Below are 26,555 nucleotides of genomic sequence, written 5' to 3'. Positions count from 1 at the left end.
CTACTTGTTCTGGAAACTCAGTCCTCCTTGTTCTCCATGATATGAGATATTTCTGGTCTGCCTCCTATGCTTCCAGCCAATCCTTCTCAATCTGCTACTTGGCCTCCCATCCTCTCTATGTGTGAATTACGGGTTTTCAAAGAAGATGAGTGCAAGGACCTCTTCTGTTCTCACTTTCATATTTTTCTTCTGTGATGTTCCCTGTCACCTACATGCTGGTGATTCCCAAACTTTTATGTTCAGTATTCTCTTTGTGGATGTCTCCTAAGCTGCTAGTATATGTAATTGTAATAAACAGCCTATGTGGAAATTCTATGTTTTTGTCCCACAGAGTTCTATGCCTTCGAAAAACTTTCTCCTTTTCTCCCTCCTGTGATGCCTTATTGGAAGGCATCTTTGTCCATCCAATTGCCATAATATGCACCCTAAAAATCAGACATGTCCCTTTCTATTCTCATACTTCCCAGATTTAATTAGTCGCTAAGTCTTATCAATTCTGTGCCTTTAATATTTCTTAAATCTCGCCACTGTTGTCCTCCCACATTGCCACTCTCTTGGTCTACACACTGACTTCTCTGACCTGAAATATTATAAATTCTTTCTCTGTGCTGTCTCTGCTCCCATTGTTGCCACTCAGGCAGTCTTCCCTCTAAAGAACATTGAGGTTTCAGAAATGTCAAAGGTCACACTGGATAGGAGGGAGATTGCTAGAAAAAAGGGAGAGTGTATCAATAATGCTCACCAGTCAAAAATGCATCACAGGAAACTGTTTGAAAAAAATGAGAAGATGAAGCAAAATGAGATCTTCTAATGGGTAGCTATTTGGTGTGAAAATAAAGATAGCCACAAAAACGGTAAACTCAAATTCTTTGTTCATTTATACATTCAGTAGTGATCTCACGCCACAGAGAGAGGATAGATGAGAACAGTTTACGTTTCACTCTATCCAAGAGAAAGATTTTTCTATCTAACACTATATGATACTTTTCTTCTCTAACACTCAGAACCATTAATCCTGAACTACTTTTACTTATTTTGTTAACTTGTTTTTCAGTGTGACTGTCTTTCTACAATCAATATTCTCACATCAAATATATTAAACATTTAGGGGTAATTACCACATATAAAATTAAAATGATAGTTTATATCAATATATGCAATACCTGAATTTGTAAAACTATTTGACTTTTCAATTTAGATACATGTAACATAAAAGACCTGAGAAACACACATGGAAAATGTGCACAGAGCAATTTATCCTGTAGCTAGAAGTGCTGGACATTTATTTATTACAGAGATGAACACAGTAAAGAGAATCCAATTAGGGAACGTCTCCAGACAGGGTAAGCTGTAGAGAATGTGTTTTGAAGGAAGTTAGAGAAGTGGGGTGAAAAGAGAATTTCAGTAAAATCGAATCATATATGATGGTACTGAGGAGGCAAGTGAATCTCCAGTGTGGGTGGCAGCAAGCAAATTAACTTGAAGACACAGAATCTCAAGCTGGGAATACCAAGAGAAAGCTCAGTGAGACTGAATGGAAATAGAATCTTAGAGGTTAGACAAGCTCAGGAAACCAATGTTTTTCATGGAACTTAACTATCAAAACATCTACACACATTTAATCAACTATTCACTAGTGTTCACAATTCATCATAAGTTATCCTTTACTTTAAATACTAATTATTCCTGTCTAGACATTCAGAGAGTTATGTGTATGGTTTGGGGAAAGCTTGATAAATATTTTGAGTCGGATCCTGTGCGTGAAACAGAAAGTCTTTGTGTGGTTTTCCAGCTGGGTAAGTGAGAGTGACATGAAAAACATGCTGAGGTGTTTTTAACAAGAGTTATCCCTGTACACTCACCTTCCTGTAAACACTGGGCTTCCTTTTATGAATCCACCTGTTCTTTCCTGAAGCTTTATTTCTAGGAACACTGCCAAACTTTCTATTTTTGTCTATGACAGTAACACTAAGGAGTGAATTCTCTGTAACCTCATTTAACTTAATGCACCTCATACCAGGATAGGACTTTAGAAAGATAATTAATAAGAGATTCAAATACTTGTTTCTATCATATTTCAAGAAAATAAGCCACAAAAGTCTTCATGATATGATATAATTTCTTATTATTTTAAACCTCCATGAATTCTGAGCTTTGGGGAAATTCATATGAGGCTCTGGGAAGGTTTAAATTTGAATCATCAGGGATTTGTGACCAAAGTAATATGGGCAATAAAAGCAAAGGAAAATAGTTTCCTACATCTAAAAATATTTGTAATGCATTAAGAATACATTCATGTTTACTATTCATAAACCTAAAAGTACTTTTAAAATAAATTTTCTGGTAAGGCAGAATATGATAGAACCTATATTTGGCACTATGTTCTGGCTTGTGAATCCTGTTATCATAAATACTGGCAATAACAAAACTATATTTCCATGATATGTTACATAATCTTTGATTCCTTTTAATTTTACTGCATCTTCTGTCAATTATTCTGAATTAATTAGGAAAGACTGTCTTTTCAGAGTGTTTTCAAAGCAAATTGTACAAGGAACTCCATATGAATTTAAAGAATTGTTGTAATAGCAAAAACAGATGTGAAGATCCAAGTTGTTTTTAGTCGATTATATTCTTCCAGAAAGCTAAGCTGCATCCTCCTGTGAGTGGCATTTAGATAGTAGGGTCCTATAGTTATTTTTGGCAAGCTGAATAGACATGACAGGTCCAAACCTGTGGAATTAGCTTCTTTAATGGTATTTCTATAATCTGAAGAAAGTAAAACAGTTTTTGAACTGCTTTGACAATAATGGTGTTATTGAGGTAGTGTTTATATAGCCAGGGCCTGGTTCCACAGACCATAATAACCAACCTGTCGCCAAGATTTGGTCCTCCGCATGAGCTGGAGCAAGCTAGTGACTATGTTCTTACCGCACTGCAGAGTAGTAATGTATTTACTTATTTACCACTTTTGTTCCATAAAGGGTTTGAATTTGCTAACAAATCTCAAATAGAGAGTGAGACAAGATGAAGGGAGATTATGGGTTCACACATCAAAGTCACGGAGATAAATGCACACAGACATGCACATTGGTGAATCCTGTGCAGTTGCTAGAGGTGGATCTCAGTTTTGGCTTTAAGTCGTCTAATAGCAAGAGAGTGAAAGAAAGTGGTTGGGGGTGAGGAAGAGCAAGAGATAGAGCAAGGAAAAATAAAAACATGTTTAATTATTTAATCAAAGTTTCCAAAAAAAACTTAAAATTTTCTGAAACCTGAATGGGAGGACATGCAGCATGACATCCCTAAATTAGAGGGAATATTGAATTTTATATAATTTTCATGGCATTTTTCAATAGAGCCATTGGTTAATAATGAAGGAGATTCTATAACAGTTTGAATCAGCACACTCGGTAGAAAGGGATTTCCTGGGAGTCTCATTTCATTTTCTTGAATCTAGAGATTATTTATGCAATTGACTATTCCTTTGTGACTTGGGAATCAGGATCCATAAGCTTCTTCTTAAAATACAATTAGTGAGAAAAAACATTGACAATAGATAGAGAATGTTGGTATGCAATCTTTAACCCTGGAAGTAGTACAAAGCATGCATAAACTATTAAGAAATTGATTAACGTTAAATGATTTAATTAACTTATATTTCTTACAAAGTTTTGAAGCTCTATTTTGATCATTTGCATTTCAAAATTGAATAAAGAGTTGAAAAATATTAAAGGCGCTGCCGAATGATGGCACTCCATGCTCATTCTCAGCTGTATTTTACAGTGAGCCTTTTCTGATCCTCAAACTGCAGTGTTTGGTGTATTTCCCTCATTAAACAGTGCCTCATAAGTTTCCATCTGTGGAATGGAAGGAAATTTGGCTTCTGAGGTATTTCTCTTTAATCATCTGAAAGCTTTTTAAAGATGATTAATTATGTACCACACAGATCTATAATCTTTAGCGGATAAAAATTGTAAGAGTCAGTCTTCCTGCTGCTGTTCATTTTATATGGACTACTTAAAAATAAATCTAGCTTTTCTTGGTGTTTGAATAATTATTTTCAAAGTCTTGGCTTGCCTTAAATCATTTTTATCTCCACAATAACTGCTAAGAACAAATCTTTCTGGATATCTCTGAATAACATTTCTTTATAATCTGGATCAAACTTATTGTCAAAAAATAAAATTATATAAATTTCCTTGGCACCATATGATGTTGAAGGGCTTAATATTGTGCTTTCTGGTAGTTCTTGGGATTCAGAAATAAATATCCAGAAATAAATATCACCACAGCAAGAGTATACCAGAGATGCTGACCCGGCATGGTGGCTCACGCCTGTAATCCCAGCACTCTGGGAGGCCGAGTCGTGAGGATTGCTCAAGGTCAGGAGTTTGAAACCAGCCTGAGCAAGAGCGAGATCCCATTTCTACTAAAAATAGAAAGAAATTAATTGTCCAACTAAAAATATATAGTAAAAATTAGCCAGGCATGGTGATGCATGCCTGTAGTTCCAGCTACCCGCGAGGCTGAGGCAGAAGGATTGCTTGAGCCCAGGAGTTTGAGGTTGCTGTGAGCTAGGCTGATGCCACGACACTCTAGCCCAGGCAACAGAGTGAGACTCTGTCTGAAAAAAAAAGAGTATGCCAGAGATGCTGCAATCCACCGCCCTGCCACAGGCCCTGTGGAAGCAATGGGCCTATTCAGCTATGTTGTATCCAGTGATGTTGCTCCTTTTTCTTTTTTTTTTTTCATTAATAATAACGAGTTGGTCCAGTGGCAAGCACTTGACTCAAACATAACCAATTTAATAGACTGGATAATTATCTTTTACCACAACTTATGATCTGCGGCTTCACGGGAAATGTAGATGAGCAATCTTATCTAGCAGCTAAGTATGTTTGAACTGCAAAACATGATAAGACTTTTGTCAGAATTAAGAGGGATTTGAAGCAAAACTGTTGTAAGGAAGACAATGAAGGACTATAGGAAACCAAAGTGAAAAACACAAGGCAATTTATTTAAGTTACCAGATAAAGTGGTTCACAGAGGCAACTGCTATGCTGAGAAATAGAGATGACGTGAGAATCAGAAAGAGATCATGTGGCTCATGCAGGGCAGAGTGGTAATTTTGTCCTTGTGAATACATTGGCTCCTTATGAGTCCACAGTTCTAGTTACTTACATGGGCATATTCTTAAGATAAATCCTCAATTACTTTAAGCTACTGGAGAAGGTCTCTATGTTTAAGAATCCAAAGAGCTAGACAAGAGATACACAGATATCTCTTGTGAGGGATATGACCCCACAAGAGGGAATATGACCCCAAACCATATACTGATAACAGAAATTCAGATGGGTATGAAAAAAGTTAAAAATGGCAGAAGTAGTCAATGGGAAGACTGTCTGGAGAGTTCCAGCAATGAGAAAGACATGGCAGTTGGAACTATAGTGGAGGTTAAACCTGGAATTGGAAGCCTTGAGCTGATATCAATTCCAGCCACTGAGATGATATTCCCAGGACTGCAGTGTCTTGGAGGAGAAGTAGCAAAAGCAAGGTTGGGTCCTTATATAAATCACAGAAACAAAATTCATGACAGCAAACAGTAAAAAAGTCCATTGATAAGGTCTGGGGCACATTGAAGAGAAGACTTGAAAATTTAGACTTGGAAACAAAATGGGCATCCATCTTTTTCATTACCAGAAGCGAGTTTCCAAGGAGAGAAATTGAAAGAGGATTATCAGGCTCAGGAAATTGGCCTCTCAAGCCCTGTTAGTATAATCAGTATGCTGGGGAAGTTTAGATATATAACAGTGTGAGAGGTTAAGTACTCAGTACTGAGGCCCTACACCTACGAATCGCCAAGGTTGATTCGGACTTAACCTCTGGATGAAAACCTGGAGAGAGCAGTTCTCCCAAGAAGTTCTGGGCTCTGAACAACTCTCATGAGTTTCAGAGCAGCCTGTACGAAAGGGAGAACTTCAGCCTGCAAGCCACTGCACTGGGGGTTCCTTCCAGACATAAGCTCTTTATGCCAGAACTCACTCTCTTTCTCCCTCTCACACCGTCTCTGTCTCTCTTGTGCGGATCTTGGCTTTGTTCATTGTTTATACCTTTGGCCTTGACCCTTTAATAGCCCTTGTTTCCTTTTCTAAACTCATCCAGTCTCAGAGGTACAGCCTCACATCTCACTTGTGATTCATGTTCCCTGCTCTCACCCCACACAAGTCTACTCATCCAAGTGTGCTACACTCCCAGCTCTGCTCCTGAAAACTCAGTACGAGCCAGAACCTTTCCTAGGGAGGGGGCCAGGAAACCTGTACTTAGGAGCTAAATGAAACCTCATCAATAGAACAAACATGTTAGCCAGAAGGGAAGTTCAGCAATGGGAACTTGAGCAGGAAGCAGTGTTATTAGAATGTCTCTTTAGTCTTCCAGCCAGATTGATAAGGTGACCTGGACAAGACAGAGGCAATAGGTAGCAAAATGAGTGGCCCATCCAGTGAGGAGTTAGGGCACAAAATCTTGGGCATATTTGTTTGATTAATAAATATGTTATTAATATTTATTAATCATTTGTTATAAATATGATTTGAATAAATATTAATATTTATATAATATATAAACATAAATACATATTTCTAATATTTTATTAATATTTATTAATCAAGTTATAATTGCTCATGATTATAAAGTCAAAGAATACACATTAGTCATGAAAATCAATAGTCTTTACATGTGCCATCCTTTGCCCTTTCTCCCAATAAAAACAATAAAGCACTACAACAATAATTATCATCTACTGGCTGATTATAATGTTGAATTACCCTGCTTATAATAATTCAATAAAGTAGTATTATGTACCATTATCCATTTGGAAATGTTGAAAGTGGGCCACCAGTATTTGACCAACAAAGGTCAAATTTCAAAGCCCATGCAGTTAACCATCCATATTTGTATTATACACACACACATATACACACACCCACACCCCTATGCACACACAGATGAAATTTAATGTAAATGAAAGTTCTGCATCAGAAATCAGATCAGTCACAAAAAACTATCTTATTCTAAGACCAAAAATATATAATACTGCAATTATAATGCATTGACAATAAAGATATGTAAAAATCTTTCATTGATTTTAGAAGTCACTTTTGAAAAAATATCTCAGATATATATACTTGCTAATAATCTTAGCATGTAAGTATTGCATAAAACAAGGAAAGGTAAGCTGTGCTAAAATAACTAACAAGGGGTTGTCAGAGTTGAAACAAATGGGGCATGCAGTAGGGTTTTTAAGTACTCTAGAACTGCCAATGAAATCTGTTTAAACCTTAATGTTGTGGTGCTTTTGTACTACTTTTCATTCCTATTAATTGTTGCGATGATATATTCTCAGTGGAAGAGAAACTCCAATTTGTGCTCAAACCTGCCCATTCCATTAACTTATAATGAGTCTGAGTAGTGAATGTTTCAGTTCTATTACAGTTGATATTATACAGGTGGTGGGAGAGAGGACCTCCAAGTATCTTAAAGGCAGTACTATCTCAGCCCTGCCTTCTGTTCCAAATCCATTAGGAGCCATTTATAACAATTGCTAAAAAACAAGAGTACTCTTATTTCTTCATGGTGAGAAGCATTCACCCCTAGAAAGACATCCAAACCTGCAGCTTTACAAAGTACACTTTGCTAATAAGCCTGTAGAAAACCACAGAATTTATGAAAACATAGATCAATGCCAACAACTTTATTACATGACATTGCCAATAGTAGGCACCTGCAGTGAAGTTTTCTGTTTTTAGAACACTTTTTTCCCCCCACGTTTGTATCTTTGGATGAAAGATTTTATACCAAGTAATCTCCCACAGTTATTGTTTCATATCTGAGCTCATAATTCATATTCTAACCACATAGTTATAATTGGTTATATTGAAGATCTCTTTAACTCACCAAAGGAAAATATAAACTAACCTTTACTTTGAGAAATAAAAGAAAGGCAATATTTATTCTTGATATTTTCTTATTATCTTAAAATAAACCAGTGAATTGCTTCACATTTTCCAGCATACTTAGCATTAATGCTCCTCAAATGACCAGCCAGAGGATATTTTGAATGTATATAGTTATTCCTACTATGATAGTTTTGTACTTTTTAAATAAAATACTGATAAGCTAATCTTAAGAGAATGTATCAAGTACTTATATCATAATAATGTCATTATATGAAATCAAATGCTTAGTTGTTTCTCATAACCCTGGAGCTTCCTCTTTAAGTGTCCAATTCTCTCTAACATTAAAGAAAAGGATGTTCTTAGAGCTATTCACAGTAACGTATTCAAAGAAAAACGTAGGCTGATGTGTGTGTGCGTGTACATTTATACATGCATGTGTGTGCTTCAGAGAATCAGTCCAACATCATTTTTCAGCTATCCTTTTTTTTTTATTATTATTTGGAAAATATTTTTAACAAGATGGAAAGTTAAACAATAATTTACTTGATTGTAAAACACATGCTAATAATTAAAATTTAAGCAAGTCATTTTGATGTTTACAATAAAACCATATCACATATTCAAACCTAATATACAGGCTATTTTTTTTTTTGCACCATGTTAAATTACCAGATAGAACACAGGAAATTATACTTCAAGATAGAAAATCAATGCTGAGTAAAAACCAATCCTCTTTGCTGAAGACTATGAGAAGCAGTTTGCTCACTCATTTGCTAAGGCAGGGACTTCTGTTCTCAAATGAAGATCCGTGAGGTTTGCATGCATTCCCACCATGCTAAAATTGTTGATTATGATAGAATGGTTTGGAATCAGAAGATGATTTAAGTACTACCTTCTTATTTTTATATACCTCATATACTAGGCATATTTTTTGTCTATCAAGAATCATTGAATAATGACTACAAAATTGTTTTCTAGAAAGTTATATCAAAAGGGTTAACAACTATTCATTTGATGCAACGAGTCCATAAAAGAAATTTTAAATAAGAATAGAATGGGCAAATTATGCTGGGCAAATGCAAATAGAAAGAAACAGGGATCGTGATCTTCATACCAGACAAGAAAAAATTTATGCCAAAAATATTAAATGAAACAAAAAGGCACTTTTTATGCCAAAGAATTCAGTTCACAAGAGCTATAAAGATTATTGATGCATTAAATTATACAGCAACAATATTTATAAACCAACAATTCCAGCAGATACCAGGAAAAACAGACACATTAGTTGCAGGAAAATGTTTTCTTATTTTTTTATTTATTTCTGTATATTATGGGGGTAAAAATGTTTAGGTTATGTTGCCTTTGCCCCCCTCAGTCAGAGCTTCAAGTGTGTGCGTCCCCCAGATTGTGCACATGGCACTCATTATGTATGTATATACCCATCCTCCCTGTCTGCCCAACATAAATGTTATTACTATATGTGCACTTAGGTTTTGATCAGTGAAAACAATTTGCTGGTGAGCACATGTGGTGCTTACTTTTTCATTCTTGGGATACTTCACTTAGTAGAATGGGTTCCAACTCTATCCAGGAAAATAAAAGAGGTGCTATATCACCATTGCTTCTTTTTTTTTTTTTTCTTTTTCATAACACATTTTTTTTTATTTTTTTATTTTTTATTTTTATTTTAGCATATTATGGGGGTACAAGTGTTAAGGTTACTTATATTGCCCATGCCCCCTTCCCTCCTCGAGTAAGAGCTTCAAGCATGCCCATCCCCCAAACGTTGCACATCTTACTCGTTGTGGTTATATACCCCTCCCCTACTCCCCCCTCCCACCCTCCCGACACCCGATAAATGTTTTTCCTATATGTTCACTTAGGTGTTGATCCATTAATACCAATTTGCTGGTGAGTACATGTGGTGCTGGTTTTTCCATTCTTGAGATACTTCACTTAGTAGAATGGGTTCCAGCTGTATCCAGGAATATACAAGAGGTGCTATATCACCATTGTTTCTTAAAGCTGAGTAGTATTCCATGGTATACATATACCACATTTTATTAATCCACTGATGAATTGATGGGCACTTGGGTTGTTTCCACAACTTTGCAATTGTGAATTGTGCTGCTATAAACATTCGAGTGCAGGTGTCTTTTTCATAAAGTGACTTTTGATCTTTTGGGTAGATGCCCAGTAGTGGAATTGCTGGATCAAATGGTAGATCTACTTGTATCGCTTTGAGGTATCTCCATATGGCTTTCCACAGAGGTTGAACTAGTTTGCAGTCCCATCAGCAGTCACTATTGCTTCTTATAGCTGAATAGTACTCCATGGTATACATATACCACATTTTATTAATCCACTCATGTATTGATTGGCACTTAGGTTGTTTCCACATCTTTGCAATTGTGAGTTGTGCTGCTATAAATATTCGAATGCAGATGTCATTTTTATAGAATGTCTTTTGTTCTTTGGGTAGATGCCCAGTGATGCGATTGCTGGATCAAATGGTAGATCTACTTGTATCTCTTTAAGGTATTTCCATATTACTTTCCACAGAGGTTGCACTAGTTTGCAGTCCCACCATCAGTGTATGAATGTTCCTATCTCTGCATCCACGCCAACATTTTTCAACTATTCTCAACAATTTCTCTTATGCTCATGAATGTTCTCATAATACTTAATACATTCATATAAAATGATTTTTTAAAATGTGTCTGTGTGGGTGTCTGTGTCTATGTATATGTGTTCTTTTGGCTGGGCATAAAGAATAGCACTTCAAAAATGAAGAACTTAATGCTAGCAGTCATTCAGAAACAGGCTGCTGGCTCCTTGAGAGGCACATAATGGTTTCAGGGCTCAATAAATAATGCAACCTTTTAACCCTGCTTTGAATTGAAAACATTTCTCTCTCAATAAAATTCTACATATCGTATGCAACCTCGTAGCTTCCTGAAGCTCCTTATAATTCCAAGGAGAATATAGGAGAATGATTTTAATATTGCATGTTTTCATATATAAAACACTATTGAGAGAATCTGAAACATCGAGAAGATCAGAAACATCTTGCTGCCATTACACATTCAGTAGGCTCCCACACTGTGTGCTCAGTTCCAAAAGAATATCTCCAATCGGTCAATCAATTTCAAAACAATCAACCCAAATATCTATATCTTGAGTGACCTGAATATCTAATACATACAAAATGATTACAATAGTGGCTCTGTTTCATATTTTGAAAATCCATTTTTGTTCTCTCAAAAAATATATAAAAGAAACATTTTGAAATAAGAATTTAATATTAATGGCAAAATGCAATTACCAAATTAATTTAAATATTTAAAATATTAATAATTTATTTACATTTAAATATGTCTATTACAAAGGAGAATAAATAATAATAAATAATAAGGTTAAGTGTTACAAATTATATCACATAAATGGGAATTCTAAGTGTACTTTATGTGCATTTATTTACCACAAAATAAAGAATATTTAAATTATTATAGAAAAGCCAATTTATATTTCTCATCATATGTTAAATTGATGCAATAATTTCAAATAAAGGAAATACTTTCATAATAATCTATTTGCAATTTTTTTCCAGAAAAATAAAAAAGAAAATTTTAAGTCTGATAATTATAACACTATATAAAGACCTCTTCAATTTTTTCTTACCATTAAATTGGTAACATTATTATAAATTGAAATATTAAAAATTTTATATTTTCAATTTGAGTCAGTGACATCAGAATGTCCATTTCATAGCTTGAAAGAATTAATATGGAACAAGTTCTGGTTTAAATTTTCATAGGAATAGTAAGCATTATCCTATATAGAATACATGTCACATCGTGAAACATTATGAAATCTAAAGAAGTATATTTCGCAAGAGGAAGAAAGAAATTATAAATAAATAAACACACTTTATAAAATCTTTTAATAGCAAGTATATGCCTTGGATTATAAAATATTTGAATGCTTTAGATTCATAAGAAAGTATATTTTGTGTCAAAATATTATTAATAATACTTGAACCTATATAATGATTAAGTATTCAGATGATACTCTTAATTCAGCTTTAATCCTGCTTACTTTTACTTGAAATTAAATCTAAAACACACCATTAAATATTTTACAAAAGCCTTATTATCAGCATTGGTATCTGGTATGCTATTCCATTAATGTTGAAATATTAGGTAATTCTGTTATCATTTTGTTTTTTTTCCTACTTTTTGCTATTATAAACAATATTATAATGTATATACTTAAATAATTTTTGACCATGTCTTTAATTATATTCCCACATTAATTCATTGAAGTAGAATTACAAGATCAAAAGGCATTGCTTTTTAAGGCTTTTAATTTAGATAGCTAAATTGCTTTCTAAAAAGCTGTCAACCAAGCCATAAATAAGAACATACATGTCACTACATTCTCAACAACACTGAGTGTTATTATTAAAAGCAATTAAAATTTGAAAGAAACATGTTTAGCTCATCATTGTCTGCATTATGTCCTTGTATATAAATAACATTTTATTTTTCATATATGTTGACTATTTTTATTTCTTTTCATGATTTTTCCTGCATGTCCCATTTTTCAATTTTTAAATTAAAAATTTTATTTTTTAATTGACAAATTAAAAATTATATACATTTATCATGTATAACATGCTGTTTTCAAATATGTATGCATTGTGAAATGGCTACATTGAGTTAATTAACATATGCATTACCACACATAGTTATCATTTTTATTGTGGTAACACTTAAAAGCTATTCTCTGTTCAATTTTTAAGAATATTGTGCATTGTTATTAACAATAGTCCCCATTTTGTACAATAGATCTCTCCAACTTATTCTTTCTATCTAACTGAAATCTTATATCCCTTGCCTAACATTTCTCCAACCCCTCAAATCCCATTCAGCCTTTGGTAACTACTAATCTACTCTCTACTTCTATGAGTTCAAATTTTTTTACACTCCACATATAAGTGAGATCATGTGATATTTGCCTTTCTGTGCCTGGGTTATTTCACTTAACATAATGTCCTTGAGGTTCATGTTTGTTGTTCCAAATGACAAGGTTTCCTTTTTTAAGGTAGAATAATATTCCATTGTGTATAGAGACCACATTTTCTTTCTTTCTTTTTTTAACTTTTTAAAAAAATTTCATCATATTATGGGGGTACAAATATTGTTAAGGCCACATATATTGCCCTTGCCACCGCCCTGCCCCTGAATCAGAGCTTCAAGTGCATCCATGCTCCAGGTGGTGCACATCGCACTCATTATGTAAGTATACACCCATCCCCTCCTCCCCCCTCCCACCTGCCCCACACCCGATAAATGTTTTTTTGTTTTTTTTGGGGTTTTTTTGACATTTTGGTTACATGTTATAATTTTGCCTCCTAGGAAGGGTTAGAGGTATGCCCTTCCCCTCCACAAAGCTCACCACATCCCTAAGATATGGCTCTACCCCCCCCCCCAATTCCTGGTGAGCACTACCACCATTTGAGCACCACAGTTTTAATCAGTCAGTATCAATTTGATGGTGAGTACATGTGAAGCCCATTTTCCTGATCTTGTGTCGCCTCACTTTGGATAATGGGCTTAAAGCTTAATCCAGGATAGTATAAGCAGTGCTAGCTCGCTGTTGTTTCTTAGAATTGAGTAATATTCCATTGTGAACATATACCAAATTTTAATTATCCACTCATGAATTAATGGGCACTTGGGTTGTTTCCATGTCCTTGCAATAGTGAATTGTGGTGCCATAAACATTTGGGTGGAGATGTCTTTATAATAGAATGTCTTATGCTCTTTTGGGTAGATGCCTAGCAATACTATTGCTGGGTCAAATGGTATTTCTATTTTTAGTTGTTTGAGGTATCTCCAAATTCTTTTCCACAAAGGTTGCACTAATTTGCTGTCCCACCAGCAGTGTAAGAGTGTTCCTGTCTCTCCACATCCTCACTAGCATTTGTTGTTTTGGGATTTCTTGATACAGGCCATTCTCACTGGGGTTAGGTGGTATCTCATGGTGAGAGACCACATTTTCTTAATCCATTCATCCATTGATTCTATATCTTGGTCATTGTGAACAATGCTGCAATGAACATGGGAGGTCAGAGATATCTTCCACATATTAAAATCATTTCATTTGGATTTATAACCAGTAGTGGATTGCAGGATCATACTGTAGTTCTATCTTTAATTTTTTGAGGAATCCCTATACTGTTTTCCTAACTCCTATTTCTACCAACAGTGTGCAAAGGTTCCCTTTTCTCCACATCCTCTTCAACACTTGTTATCTTTGGTCTTTTTTATAATAGCCATTCTAGCAGATGGGAGGTGATATCTCATTGTGCATTTGTCTGACAATTAGTGATATTGAGCATTTTTTCATATATTTATATATGAAAAGTTATCTTTTCATATAGTTATCTATATCTCTTCATGAAGTTATCTCTATATGAAGGGTTGTATATCATATAACTCTTCACAGCCAGGGCTATGAAGAGTTAGAGCAAAAGTTTCCCTTGAGAGGAAACATGTCTTGGGTTAGAAATGTTCCAGAACTAGTACACAAATTGTAGTCAGCCATTGCCTGGGAGCAGGTGAGGGGAGGCTTGGCCTTGATCTATATGCCAAAGTGAGTCCCCAGCTGTAGCAGCTCTGATCTCACAGGAGATTTCCTTAAAGGGAAAGCTACAGAGCAAAACCTCCATGGCCACCAAAATATTTTTTTTTTTCAGGATGATTTATGTCAGACCCTCAAGTTCTCAAAATATTTATTAATTGTTAAGTTTATAAATTTACAGAGAGAAATATAAATCCACTCCTTGACCCACATAGATCAATATAGATCTCAACACGTTTGGGGGAATAGCTTCTCCATGGTTTCTGTGTATCTGCTTTCCTGAGGGGAAATTTAGGTAACACCAATTAAACTTGGTGGGATTATCTACAGTCCTCATCTCTACATTAGCTATCAGGACTGCCATTGGTAATCATTCTATCCCTTCTCCACCACCCACTCCAAACTGTCCTTATACTTAACTTTCGCCTTGGCAGGTCTTGGCAGTTAACCTGCTGGTATGACATAAACCTTCTTTCCTGAGGGTCCAAGCCCTTGGTAATCATAACCTTCTCAGCCAGAGGTTGCTGCACATACCAATTCACAGCCACGACGGGACAAGAGAGTGCCAGGAGGCTCCCAAGTGTATCACAAAGTATACTAGCTTTCTATGCTGCATAACAAATTACCACAAAATCAGCAGCTTAGGCAACATACATGTATTATCTCACAGTTCCCAGGGGTCAGGATTCTGGGCATGGCTCAACTGGATTCTTTGTTCAGGGTCTCACTTGGCTTCAATCCAGGTGTAAGCTAGGGCCGTACCTTTTAATATAAAGGATCAACAGGGGTGATCCACTTTAAAACTAATTCAGAATGTGGAGAGAATTTGGTTCCATGCTGATGTAGGACTAAAGCCCTCAGCTTCTAGAAGGTACTCTATCCATAGGCAGCAGGCACAACATGACTGCTTCTTTTAGCCCAGGAAGGAAATATCTCTTTTAAGGCTTTCGCTTAAATTAGGCTCACCCCGGGATAATCTCCTTTAGATTAATTTATGTTCAACTGATTATAGGCCTTAATTACATTTATAATATCCCTTCACTTTAGACATATAAGTATGATATATTCATAGGTTTTTTACCCCACTCAAGGGGTGGATTTATATACAGGAAGGAGCTCACGAATCATCTTAGAATTCTGCCTACTGATGTTCCACACATGTTGTTTTCTGCCCCTTTGTGTAAAAGCAGCCCCACCTTCTGCTGGTTGGGGTCAATTACAACTGCCAAGATGCTAACTCCTCTTCTTACTTGCTGGTTCCTAGACCCCCAAATTCCAAACTGTGTGTGTAGTAACCAAATCCTGTAATTCAATGACATTTTTGCTACGTTCCCTGGTAAGAGATTTCACATTTGGAGACTTTGACATCTAACCCTACAGAGCCCAGATTTGTAAGGATGGGAAGCACAAAGTCCCGCTAAAAATAATAGTAAAAGAGGCCACTCCTCTTTCCAGTCCTTGGTGTATTTATTCTATTGTGGACACAGCAGCCTATGGAGATACCAGATTTATTGCATGTATTGTGACCTGAAGGAATTACCCCATCCTTGCAGAATATTTTCTCCAAACTTGCACTTTAACTACATGTTTCACTCTGCCCATTTCCTCTTCTTTTCTTTCCTATCCTATATCATCTGCCAGGACAATGCAGGCACTTGCATTTCACTGAAAGTTGACAATAATTTTTCTGTGCTTCTAAAAGCTGCAACAACCCTATCAGCTAAGTTATTTGCCAGGGTATTAAATCCCATGTCTATGAAAGCACTCCCAGCCAATAAATTTTGTTTATCTAGTCTTATGCACTAGCACCCTCAAAATTCAATCTTGGGATACTTCTTTCACTCTTACTAATGTATTCTCATGGCTGTTTTGGAGAGTACTCTCTTTCTTCCCCTGTTGGGTCCCACAGGTCCACAGCCAGGTTGTGCTGGGGTTTAATTCTAGTAGTTATTGGCCTGGCACTCAGGAAGGGAGATGGAGGCAACTCCTGAGGGGGAAACTTTGCCTTCCAGAAGAGGGGCGTATAAGAATGAGGATATAGAGGGAAGACTACCTCTTAACAATGGAGGGGGTAGTTACTTTCCCAAGCTTGAGTATTTAGGGCATAGGGGTCTGGAAAGCCAAAATACTTTCCCATCCCATATTTCCAGATTTTAGGTTTTACCTGACTTGAGCAATAACAGGTCTGCCTTGACCGAGCATTTAGATATCTCTGGGTGTTCATTTCATTCTAATGATCAAATCTTGAGCATGCTCCTCATCTGGCTCTCTTCTTCTACTGCCTTTTCTTTTTTTAATCTAGGAAAGAGCCTCCTTGAGACTCTCATTCAACCTTTAACTCTTTGTTCGTGACTTTAGTTTTTTCTTTATCGATCTTCAGGGCATCAATACAATTTAATAATAACTAGCCAACCCTGTTGATATTATAACACCATATCTCCACATTTTTCAGATGTCTGAATGTTCATACCGATGAGAATATCTCCATTGACTAGAATCCAGTTCTCCACGTAAAATCTTTCATAACTTAGCTGCCTGTTGTACCACACATTCCTCATGGAATGGAATTATCTGCACCAGTGGGCAGTGAGTGAGCCAGTCCTTAAGACCACTTAACTGTCTGTGTTAGATACCAGTGGTCCCCTACATTTTTAGCACCAGGGACTGTTTTCACAGAAGACTGTTTTTCCACCGACTATGGAGCTGGAGGATGGTTTCAGGATGATTCAAGTGCATTACATTTATTGTGCACTTTATTTCTATTATTATCATTGTAATATACAATGAAATAATTATACAACTCACCATAGGATGGGAACCACTGTTCTATACCATTCCTAGTACCACCTGTGTGAGTTTGAATCTCCCAAGAAGCTAATGCCAAGACAGAATTAGACATACATAAGATCTATTGAGGAAAATGTGTGTAAAGGATGAAAGGAAAGGGAGGAAAATATTGAAGAAGAGTCTTTCCACAGTGAAATGGGTCTGACAACTGCACAAGGAGAGAGGGAAGAAAGAATTAGGTAGCAAAAGGCTTGGAGGACAATGCAGTTTTACAAAGTCTCCTCAGACTGATGGTCTCAGGCTGGTGAGGTGAATCTGCGATGAAGTTTTCCGTTAAAATCTAGCATTGGGCAGCCATGATCTGACTCTTGTACCTCTTCCTTGCTCAATCATTAGTTGGGAACAGCCTCGAGGAATTGGGGTCTCAATTTTCACATAATGAATCATCCAAGGTTGCAGCAGGTAGAACTGTCAGTCAACTCTGCTCCCTGTAGGAGATTATCTTGATGAATTCCTGAGCAGTGTGTCTCCATGGCTGCCAAAGTTGTCATATTGAGACCATGAGATAACCAGTATGAGTTCAATAAATCAATACAGCAAGGATACTTAAGGGAAAACATAGAAAAGCCTGAGAACTTAAAAGCATTTTTGGCTTGCTAGACCAACCACAAGACCACCTACTTCTGCATTTTTAGAAAGGTAAACAATAAATCCTTCTATTTATTCAAATCACTTTACTCAATTAAGAAGGGTTTTACCTGAAAATAAGGAAAAGGATGACAAAGAATGTCTTAATAAACTATCTCATGCAAACAAAAATCTGTAGCTAAGAAAGTTAAGGTTCACAAAGGTGCTCAAAGATCCTTGGAGAAACCCAACTGCTTTTCATAACTTTTCACTCTCCTTGTTGTATAGATTCCATGCTCAAGGTTTTCCTCAACATCAAAAAATATCTCTATATGATATCTCCAAAAGTTATATTCACCTTTCAGGTAGACAGTAATATAATAGAAAGGGTAAAGGAGCAAAATGCCAAAAGGCATTCCAGCTGAGTCTACTCCTTTTTGAAACTTCTTCCAAAAGCCTGGCTCACATACACACTTACACTTATATTTTGTTTCCCAGAGTTGGATTATACATCCCTTCTAGTCACAGGAAAGTGGTTAGAGAAAAGTCTATTGTATATGAGATTTGTAACAGTGAACTAAAATTACCTGCCACTCACTCTGAGTTGGCTTTTTGTTACAAATGTATTAAAGTAGCAAATATATTTATCAGTAAATGAAAAAATGGAATTGGAGTGGAGGTTGGGATAATGATACAAGTGCTCTGATGTCTTCATCTTCCACTGTGGGATGTGAAGTGATGAATCATAATGTTGACAAAACAAAGAATACAAGACTAAGAAAATGACTTAATTATAAAAAGATAAATAATAGAAGAAAAGAACATAGTTTTCAACACTTGAAAGATGGGGAAATAACATGTATCTCACTGTAAAGAGGGAAGGTGGAAATGTGAGTGGAATTCTTGACCATGATTTATAGAGATGGAAAGTCCAATATCTTCTAAACCAGGTAAATTGACACGAGGGTCATAAATATATTATTGAGGCAATGATAAGAAACACTAGAAGAAGAAATGATTTAAAATAGTTGCCTCTGGCCGGGCACGGTGGCTCACGCCTGTAATCCTAGCTCTCTGGGAGGCCGAGGCGGGCGGATTGCTCGAGGTCAGAAGTTCGAAACCAGCCTGAGCAAGAGCGAGACCCCGTCTCTACTATAAATAGAAATAAATTAATTGGCCAACTAATATATATACAAAAAATTAGCCGGGCATAGTGGCGCATGCCTGTAGTCCCAGCTACTTGGGAGGCTGAGGCAGGAGGAGTGCTTGAGCCAGGAGTTTGAGGTTGCTGTGAGCTAGCCTGACGCCACGGCACTCACTCTAGCCTGGGCAACAAAGTGAGACTCTGTCTCAAAAAAAAAAAAAAAAAATAGTTGCCTCTGAAGAATGAGAGTAGCAATAGGGTAACAATGTGGAAAATGATGAAAATATTAGGAAAATAATGCTTTTCATTTGATGCTTTTCCATACTATTTAATTTTTTTAAAAAAATCTTGTATTAATATGATAATTTTGATCAGTGGAAAAACTTCAAAGAATGTCATAAATGAACAGATATTTTATTTTATCTTTAAACAACCCTGAAAAATTCTTTTACTCCACTTTTCCTGTAATATTAAATAGACAATCGAATACACCTGACCTTAATTCACTGGCAAGAACATTTCTGAATTATTTAATACTAAATTGCTTTGTAGCTTGTGATTAGACTGAATTGTATTAAGTAGTCTTTCTTTGTAATTTATTTTAAATTCCATAGTTTCTTGGATTAGGACATAGTCACAATTTTAGATTAATATGTCTAACTTTGCATTGATTGTTATAATTAACCATTAATTGTAGTCCTAGAAATAACTTTTGTAGATATCAAGTGATTCCCCACACATTGGCATAAATTTTGCCTCAATGTTTCCAAAGCTAAAAACAAAAAACAAAAATAGCATGTCAGGTAATACTATCAATGCCCATGCCAAACAAATCAAAATTATTTTCTTCCAATTTTACTTTTTCATACTGTATAGTCTCCTTTATTTCTATGTGAAATTATTTCAAATTGTTGCTATAACTATTTTAATGACTAGTTTTTATTTTTGCAACCAGTAGCTGAATTTTCAAGGGATTTTCCATGTTCAAACAAAAAAGTGCACATTAAAAAATTTTATATATCAAGAGCCAGTTGCACAGATTGTTTCTTTTGTTTCAATTAATTCTGACTTCCAAATTTTCAACTGTGATGTCATTTTTTAGTAACTAATTTTGGTACTTAAGATCTTAAAATGCCAACCACCCATTGGTAAAATTTAATAATTCTAAGGCAAGGAAAGGTGCACACATTGACATATAATGATATTAATATATAGTAGATGACTCTGTCAATCAAATAAATAAGTTGTTTAAAAAATACCAATGATAGTAATGGGATAGACATTATTATTAATTGGCTACTTGATATCTGTAACTCTTTCTTCTTTGATAAAATAAGTAAATAGTAAGTCACAGTTTTGTTAGAGATGACAATATGCCCAAGCCCAAATAAAAATGAATGATAGCTGGAGCATCAGCAGCCATCTTGTTCCATATGGAAGAGGTAAAAAAAAAAAAAATCCCAGAAATGTTGAGTCAAGGACATGAAATAAGCAATATTCAAATTAAGATGTCTTTATTCCACTCTAGGTCATTACTTCTATTATTTATAGTCAAATGAAATCTTAAACATAAATTGATATGCATTTAACATAAAATACTTCATGCTTTTATGATTGTATAGTTTGCTTCTTTTTTAAAAATAATTGTCTTTTATAAGCTTAGTGCAGAAGAGGAAAAAATATAATTTTTTTTTCAGCTAACCTATGTTCACAGATAGGGATTCTTTTCTGCAGTATTACATTTGAACAAAATTGGAAGTAATATCTTGGTTAGATGTAGCAAAATGAGAAAATAAAAATTATTTTTATTATTTTGATATTTATTATAAAATATTAATAGCTAAAAATGAAGAAAAAAACCAAATTTTCTAGACAGAAAGATAGTCAAAGGAAAGTATGGTGAATTTGTAGTATAGAAACAGCTTGTTTAGCCATTATTATTGTTGTTTCATTTAAAGAATTACCTACAAAAAAATAACTCAAGGAATCAGACTTCTAATGTATAAGGCATATGAAATCCTATAGAAGAATAAATGCTACCAAAGTTTTAACATATAGCAATGGGTATAAAGTCCAGGACAAGTGGATATAGAGTGTTGATGATTTAGTATTCTTCAAATTTAGAGGGAATAACAAAATAAGAGTTTGATGATTGTAAAATGTTGACAAAGACTTTTAGAGATAGGGCAAAAAAAATCCAATTTAGTATAATCCCTTCTCACTAAAAATTCATGTGATATAGGACAAAATAAAACCAGAATAAATAAACAAGTAAATACTATAGCTAAGACTGAAACAAAGAAAGAAACTTCATGTCACTAGAAATGAATAGTAAGCTATCAGAGGATGCCAATGTATGTTCTTTCATGGAGTTTTGGAGCAGATATACTCCCAGAAGCAAACTAAGGCTACTGCTCAAAGCAAGAAACTTTAGGTACTCACAGTTTTTATGGATTAGAGGAACTCTATTTTGTGGCTCAGATAAATAGCTAGAAACTTTGTCACCTGTCTGATTCCTTGAGTGGAAAAAAAAAAAGCCATTCATGAAAAAAGAACTTAGACCTGTACCAAGCAGGGATATAGGCAAGGCTAGCTACAGAATTTTCTAGGCTTAGTGCAAAATGAAAATGCAGGGCCATTTGCTCACAAAGCATGAAAAAAAAAATCAAAATTACTGAAATATAAAACTTACTTTCTTCCCATAACCATAAGAAAGAATTTCTTTTCCTTTATAAATTACCCAGTCTCAGGTATTTTGTTATAAGCAAAATAAAGAAACTAAGACACTTACATTAGACACATGCCTAGAGTCGGGCAAAATGGTCTAACACAAAACCTATCCTATAATAAAATGTTAAATATCTTATTGTAACTTACTGAATAGTCTACTGAAAGTGAAAAACATTCTCAAAAATTTTTCTAGAAACATCTATAAATGTTCTATCAAACATTCTAGAAAATGGTTCCTGTGAGTTTGGAAAGAATATTCCGCAATGGTTGAGTACAAGTTACATATGTTATTGGGGGTAAATTTACATATATTTTAATTACATTTTCAGTTTGTATTGATTCTGATTTTGTCTACCTTAATCCTTCCTGAGAGATGCTTGTTTAAACTTCCCACCTTGATTTGGAGTTTATCTATTTTTTTCTTTAACTTTGTCAATTTCCAATTATTCTTGAGGCTTTGTTATTAGATGTATATGTAAGTAGAACTGGCATATCCTTCTTCTCTTTTTTATTACAAAATGTCACATTTTTTTTACTTGTTTATTTTGAAATAATTTCAGAATTATAGAAAAGCTGCAAGAACAGTACAAATAACTCCCACATTCTATTTGCTCAGAAAACTCTCAATTCTTGCCAGCTGTACCACTGGTGTCCTTTATAAAAAAACGATTCAATGCACAGGGCATGAACTGCTCACAGCTGTCAAATCTCCCTACTCTTCAGCAATCTGTAATCATTCATCATTCCTTCCTATCTTCCCAATTCCAGATCTTGTGAGCTACCATTTACACTCACAGGAAAACCCTTAAGATTTACTGAAAACATTTGCTGTATTTGTATATTAAGTCAGCTCACAGTAGAAGTAGGGTATTGTACTACCCTAGAATGAAGAACACATAATCATAAACTTTTGAAAGGAAATCATGTGTTACACCAGATAGCTGAGGGGGTAATAGCTTCCTGCATAGTGGAAGTAGAATGCTTTCTGCATCCAGCTATATTGCCAATTGCACCTGCTTCAGAATGTCAATATAGAACCTAGATGACAACAAACTACAATTATATAGGGAATTTACAAAATACTTTCATATAATACTGGTATTTGATTCTAAAACAATCCTGTAAGTAGGTAGAGCATGAGTTATTCCCATTTTACATATGAAGGAAGCGAAAGTGAAAGTGCCTTTTACAAATGCATATATTTACTAATTTTATTGACTAGCTGACCTTGAGGAGTAAAAACAGGAAAAGACTCACCCAACTCCTTCATGACTATGTCCCATCTTACCTTCTAAAAGAAGATTCTGTGCTCTCTACTCGACTTCAGTTATGAGAACAAGTTCCATTTAAATAAACATGACTCACTTTCAGGTACTAAATGGAATAGACCAGTATAAGTCAATATTGTAATCTGACATCTAATTCAATCTTTATTCTCCACATACCTCTGTCACCATCCATCAATTTAGACCCTGAGTGTCTGGATTGGGTGCATTGTATGTAGTATAATTCTTCTTCCTTCCCTTTCTCTCTTCTCAGGATGGAAAGGAGAGATGATTAGAGAAAAATAGCCATAAGATTTACTTAAATGATATTTTTGAAATTTCTTTCTATGAGACTAAGACATGATGGTTGTTGATACCTCTTTGTGACATGGGTTTAAATTCCTGACTTTTGGGGGATGTAGAAATGAGGGTTTATAAGAATTGGAAGCTCTATGTGGAATTTTCTCCGTGTAGTTTCTGACATTAACAATAATCTCCCACTGCCTCTGAAAACCCTTTCTGCTATGGACAGTACACGACTTTCACTTCTGTTTTCTTAGATATCTCATCCTAACAGGTTTTCCTCTGATTAGGACACCTTCAAAGTATTAATAGTTGTGTTAGTTTCCTATTACTGCATACTGATTAGCACACAAACTTATTACACACACTTATTAGAACACTAATTTGTGTTCTAAACTTAGAACACAAATTTATTAGCTCTTAGTTTCTTTAGGTGAAGAGTCTAGGCAGAGCTAGTTGGGTCTTCTGCTGAGCATTTCAAAAGGCTACAAACAAGAAGAGTGGCGTTCTCATCTAGAGGCTCAGCTGGGTAAGAATCTGTTTTCAAGCTTTCTTGGATTGCTGGAAGAATTCATTTCCTTGTGTCTTTAGCACTCAAAGGCTTAGCTTCTTGCTGGCTGCCAGCCAGAGCTGCCCTCAGCTCCTAGAGGCCACCTCCAGTTTCATGCACACATGGAATTCCTCAACATGGCCACTTCCTAGACCAGCAAGGAGAGTCTGTAGATCAGTCTGGTAGAAGACAAAGTCTTACATAATGTAGCATAATCACAGGGGTGACATCCTATAACCTTTGGCTTTTTTTTTTATTGGTTGCACAACTCACACATTCTGCCCATGCTCAGAGAGAAAGGATTATATAAATGATTAAATACCAGAAGGTAGAAACCATAGAGAGACCCCTCAGGGTCTGTCCACCACAAAGGCTACATCCCATTTATCATCTGTCACCTCCATTTGGTCCATGGGAACGCAGGGATTCTTGACATACCATACTGTGTTGCAAGTGACTCCTCTGTTAACATGTCTCATCTGTGTCTTCTCGGGCTACTCTAGTCATCCTGCTCTTCAGAATTTTCTAAGTAAGGTGCAGGCATCAAGATCTAAGTTTCCCAGGGTCTTCAGGGAGGCTCTTAAAAAAGTTCAATCTTACATCTAATTCAAGCTTTACTTCCCACAACCCTACTTACATCTTCCACACACTTTATTCAGTTTGCTCTGTGCTGAGAACAGAGTAGAAATGAGCACTCACACTTCTGCAGCTCAGAACCATCTATCTAGTTGTTCCCATAGGTTCTCTTGAAGCCACATTTTCTTCCCAGGAGGTATGCAGGAAGATGGAGAAAGGACACACAAAAAAAGACATTATTTTTATCCTAGGGGACTCTTTACAATGATATGCTCCTATTTCCATTTATTTTTCCTAAGTCGTCTAATTTTTCCCTTTTCTAGGCTAGTTGGTGAAGTGCAGGTGGGAGTACTCTCTGTGGCAGGCAGCCTTTAAAAAGGCTGCCAGTGATTCTTGTCTCCTGGGATCCAATCCCTTGTAAAATCCCCTCTGCCGCAGTGTGGGCTGGACCTACTGACTCATCTCTAGTGAACAGAACATGGCAAAAGTGATGAGATGTCACTACTAAAATTAGGTTATAAAAACACTATGATTCTATATTGTTTATTTTCTCTCTCTCTCTCTTAGAGACATTAGCTGTCATGTTTTGACCTGCTTTATGGAAAGGCCCACATAGCAAGAAACTGATGTCTCCAGCTGACAGTCTAGGTCTCCCAACACCATGTGAGTGAGCTCAGTCACAGCTTATCCTCTGATGGAGCCTGGAGTAGCTGTGGCTCTGGCTGATATCTTGATTGGATTACAAGACCCTCCCTGAGCCAGAGGCATCCAGCTAAACCATGCTTAGATTCTTGACCTGCAGAAACTGAACTCATAAATGTTTATTGTTTTAAGCCACTAAGTGTTGTGGTTTTATTATGCAGCTGTAATCAAATACACTGTGCTATATGAGTAGTAACCCGCATGGTCCCCAGAGCTGTAATAACTTAACAACAAAAAAAGTTTCCTTTTAACTTACATTACAGTCTAATGGCTCTAGTCGTCCTTGAGCCCTGGCTGTGGGCTCCTGAAGCAGCAATGACAGTGGAGAATGACTTGGAGTGGAAGATCCTGGGCAGAGGTGGGGTGGGGGGTTTTCAATCACTAAGCCATAGATGCATTTTGTCGCATCTCTTTACATCCTTATCAGTAAAAACCCAGACACATGCCCCTGTGTAACTGCAGGTGCAGCTGAGCACAGCAGAGAAGCACAAGGATGGTGGTGAGGGCTGACAATCTCTGCCCTAGAGGGTTGCCAATCTGTCAGGAAGCCGTGGAGGTGTCTCTGATGGTTCCTTACTGCTTTCTTTGTAGTTCACAGATACCTTGTGCTTAGTTTTTTTCAGCTTGGAGATTTCCTGGAAATTATGAGACAATAGGAAATTTCTCATTTCATTTCACACAGGTCATAAATTTAAGACCTGTAGTGTCTTAAACTTATAAGACACATGGGATCTGAACTTGAGATTGCTAATGGTAGACTCTCTTTCTAGTTTTCGGCAGATATTGATCAAGACAGTTAACGTGTCTAGCAAGCCCCAGTGTGACTTGGCCCAGACCTTCCCTGACCCCCTCACTCGATGCCTTCCGGCCACAGTGACCTTTATTCACTTTCTCACATTCTCTGTGTTCTTTCACACTTCTCTACTTTCATCACACTTACAAGATTTCTTTTCCCCCGGCCTAACTTAACATCCTCAAATTTCAGCAAAATTGGTACTTCCGTAGATAACCTCTCCCTGATAGCCCACACTGTAGCGAGTTTTCCTTTTATTCAAACCAATGATTTCTTTTCTTCCATACTGCCTATCGGTGTTTATAGCTACATACATTTCTTTTTTTTTTTTTTGAGACAGAGTCTCACTTGTTGCCCAGGCTAGAGTGAGTGCCGTGGCATCAGCCTGGCTCACAGCAACCTCAATCTCCTGGGTTCAGCGATCCTACTGCCTCAGCATCCCGAGTAGCTGGGACTACAGGTATGCGCCACCATG

This window comes from Microcebus murinus, chromosome 15, assembly GCF_040939455.1.
Source record: "Microcebus murinus isolate Inina chromosome 15, M.murinus_Inina_mat1.0, whole genome shotgun sequence".
In the NCBI taxonomy this organism is placed as follows: Eukaryota; Metazoa; Chordata; class Mammalia; order Primates; family Cheirogaleidae; genus Microcebus; species Microcebus murinus.
This window is presented reverse-complemented; position numbering follows the sequence as displayed.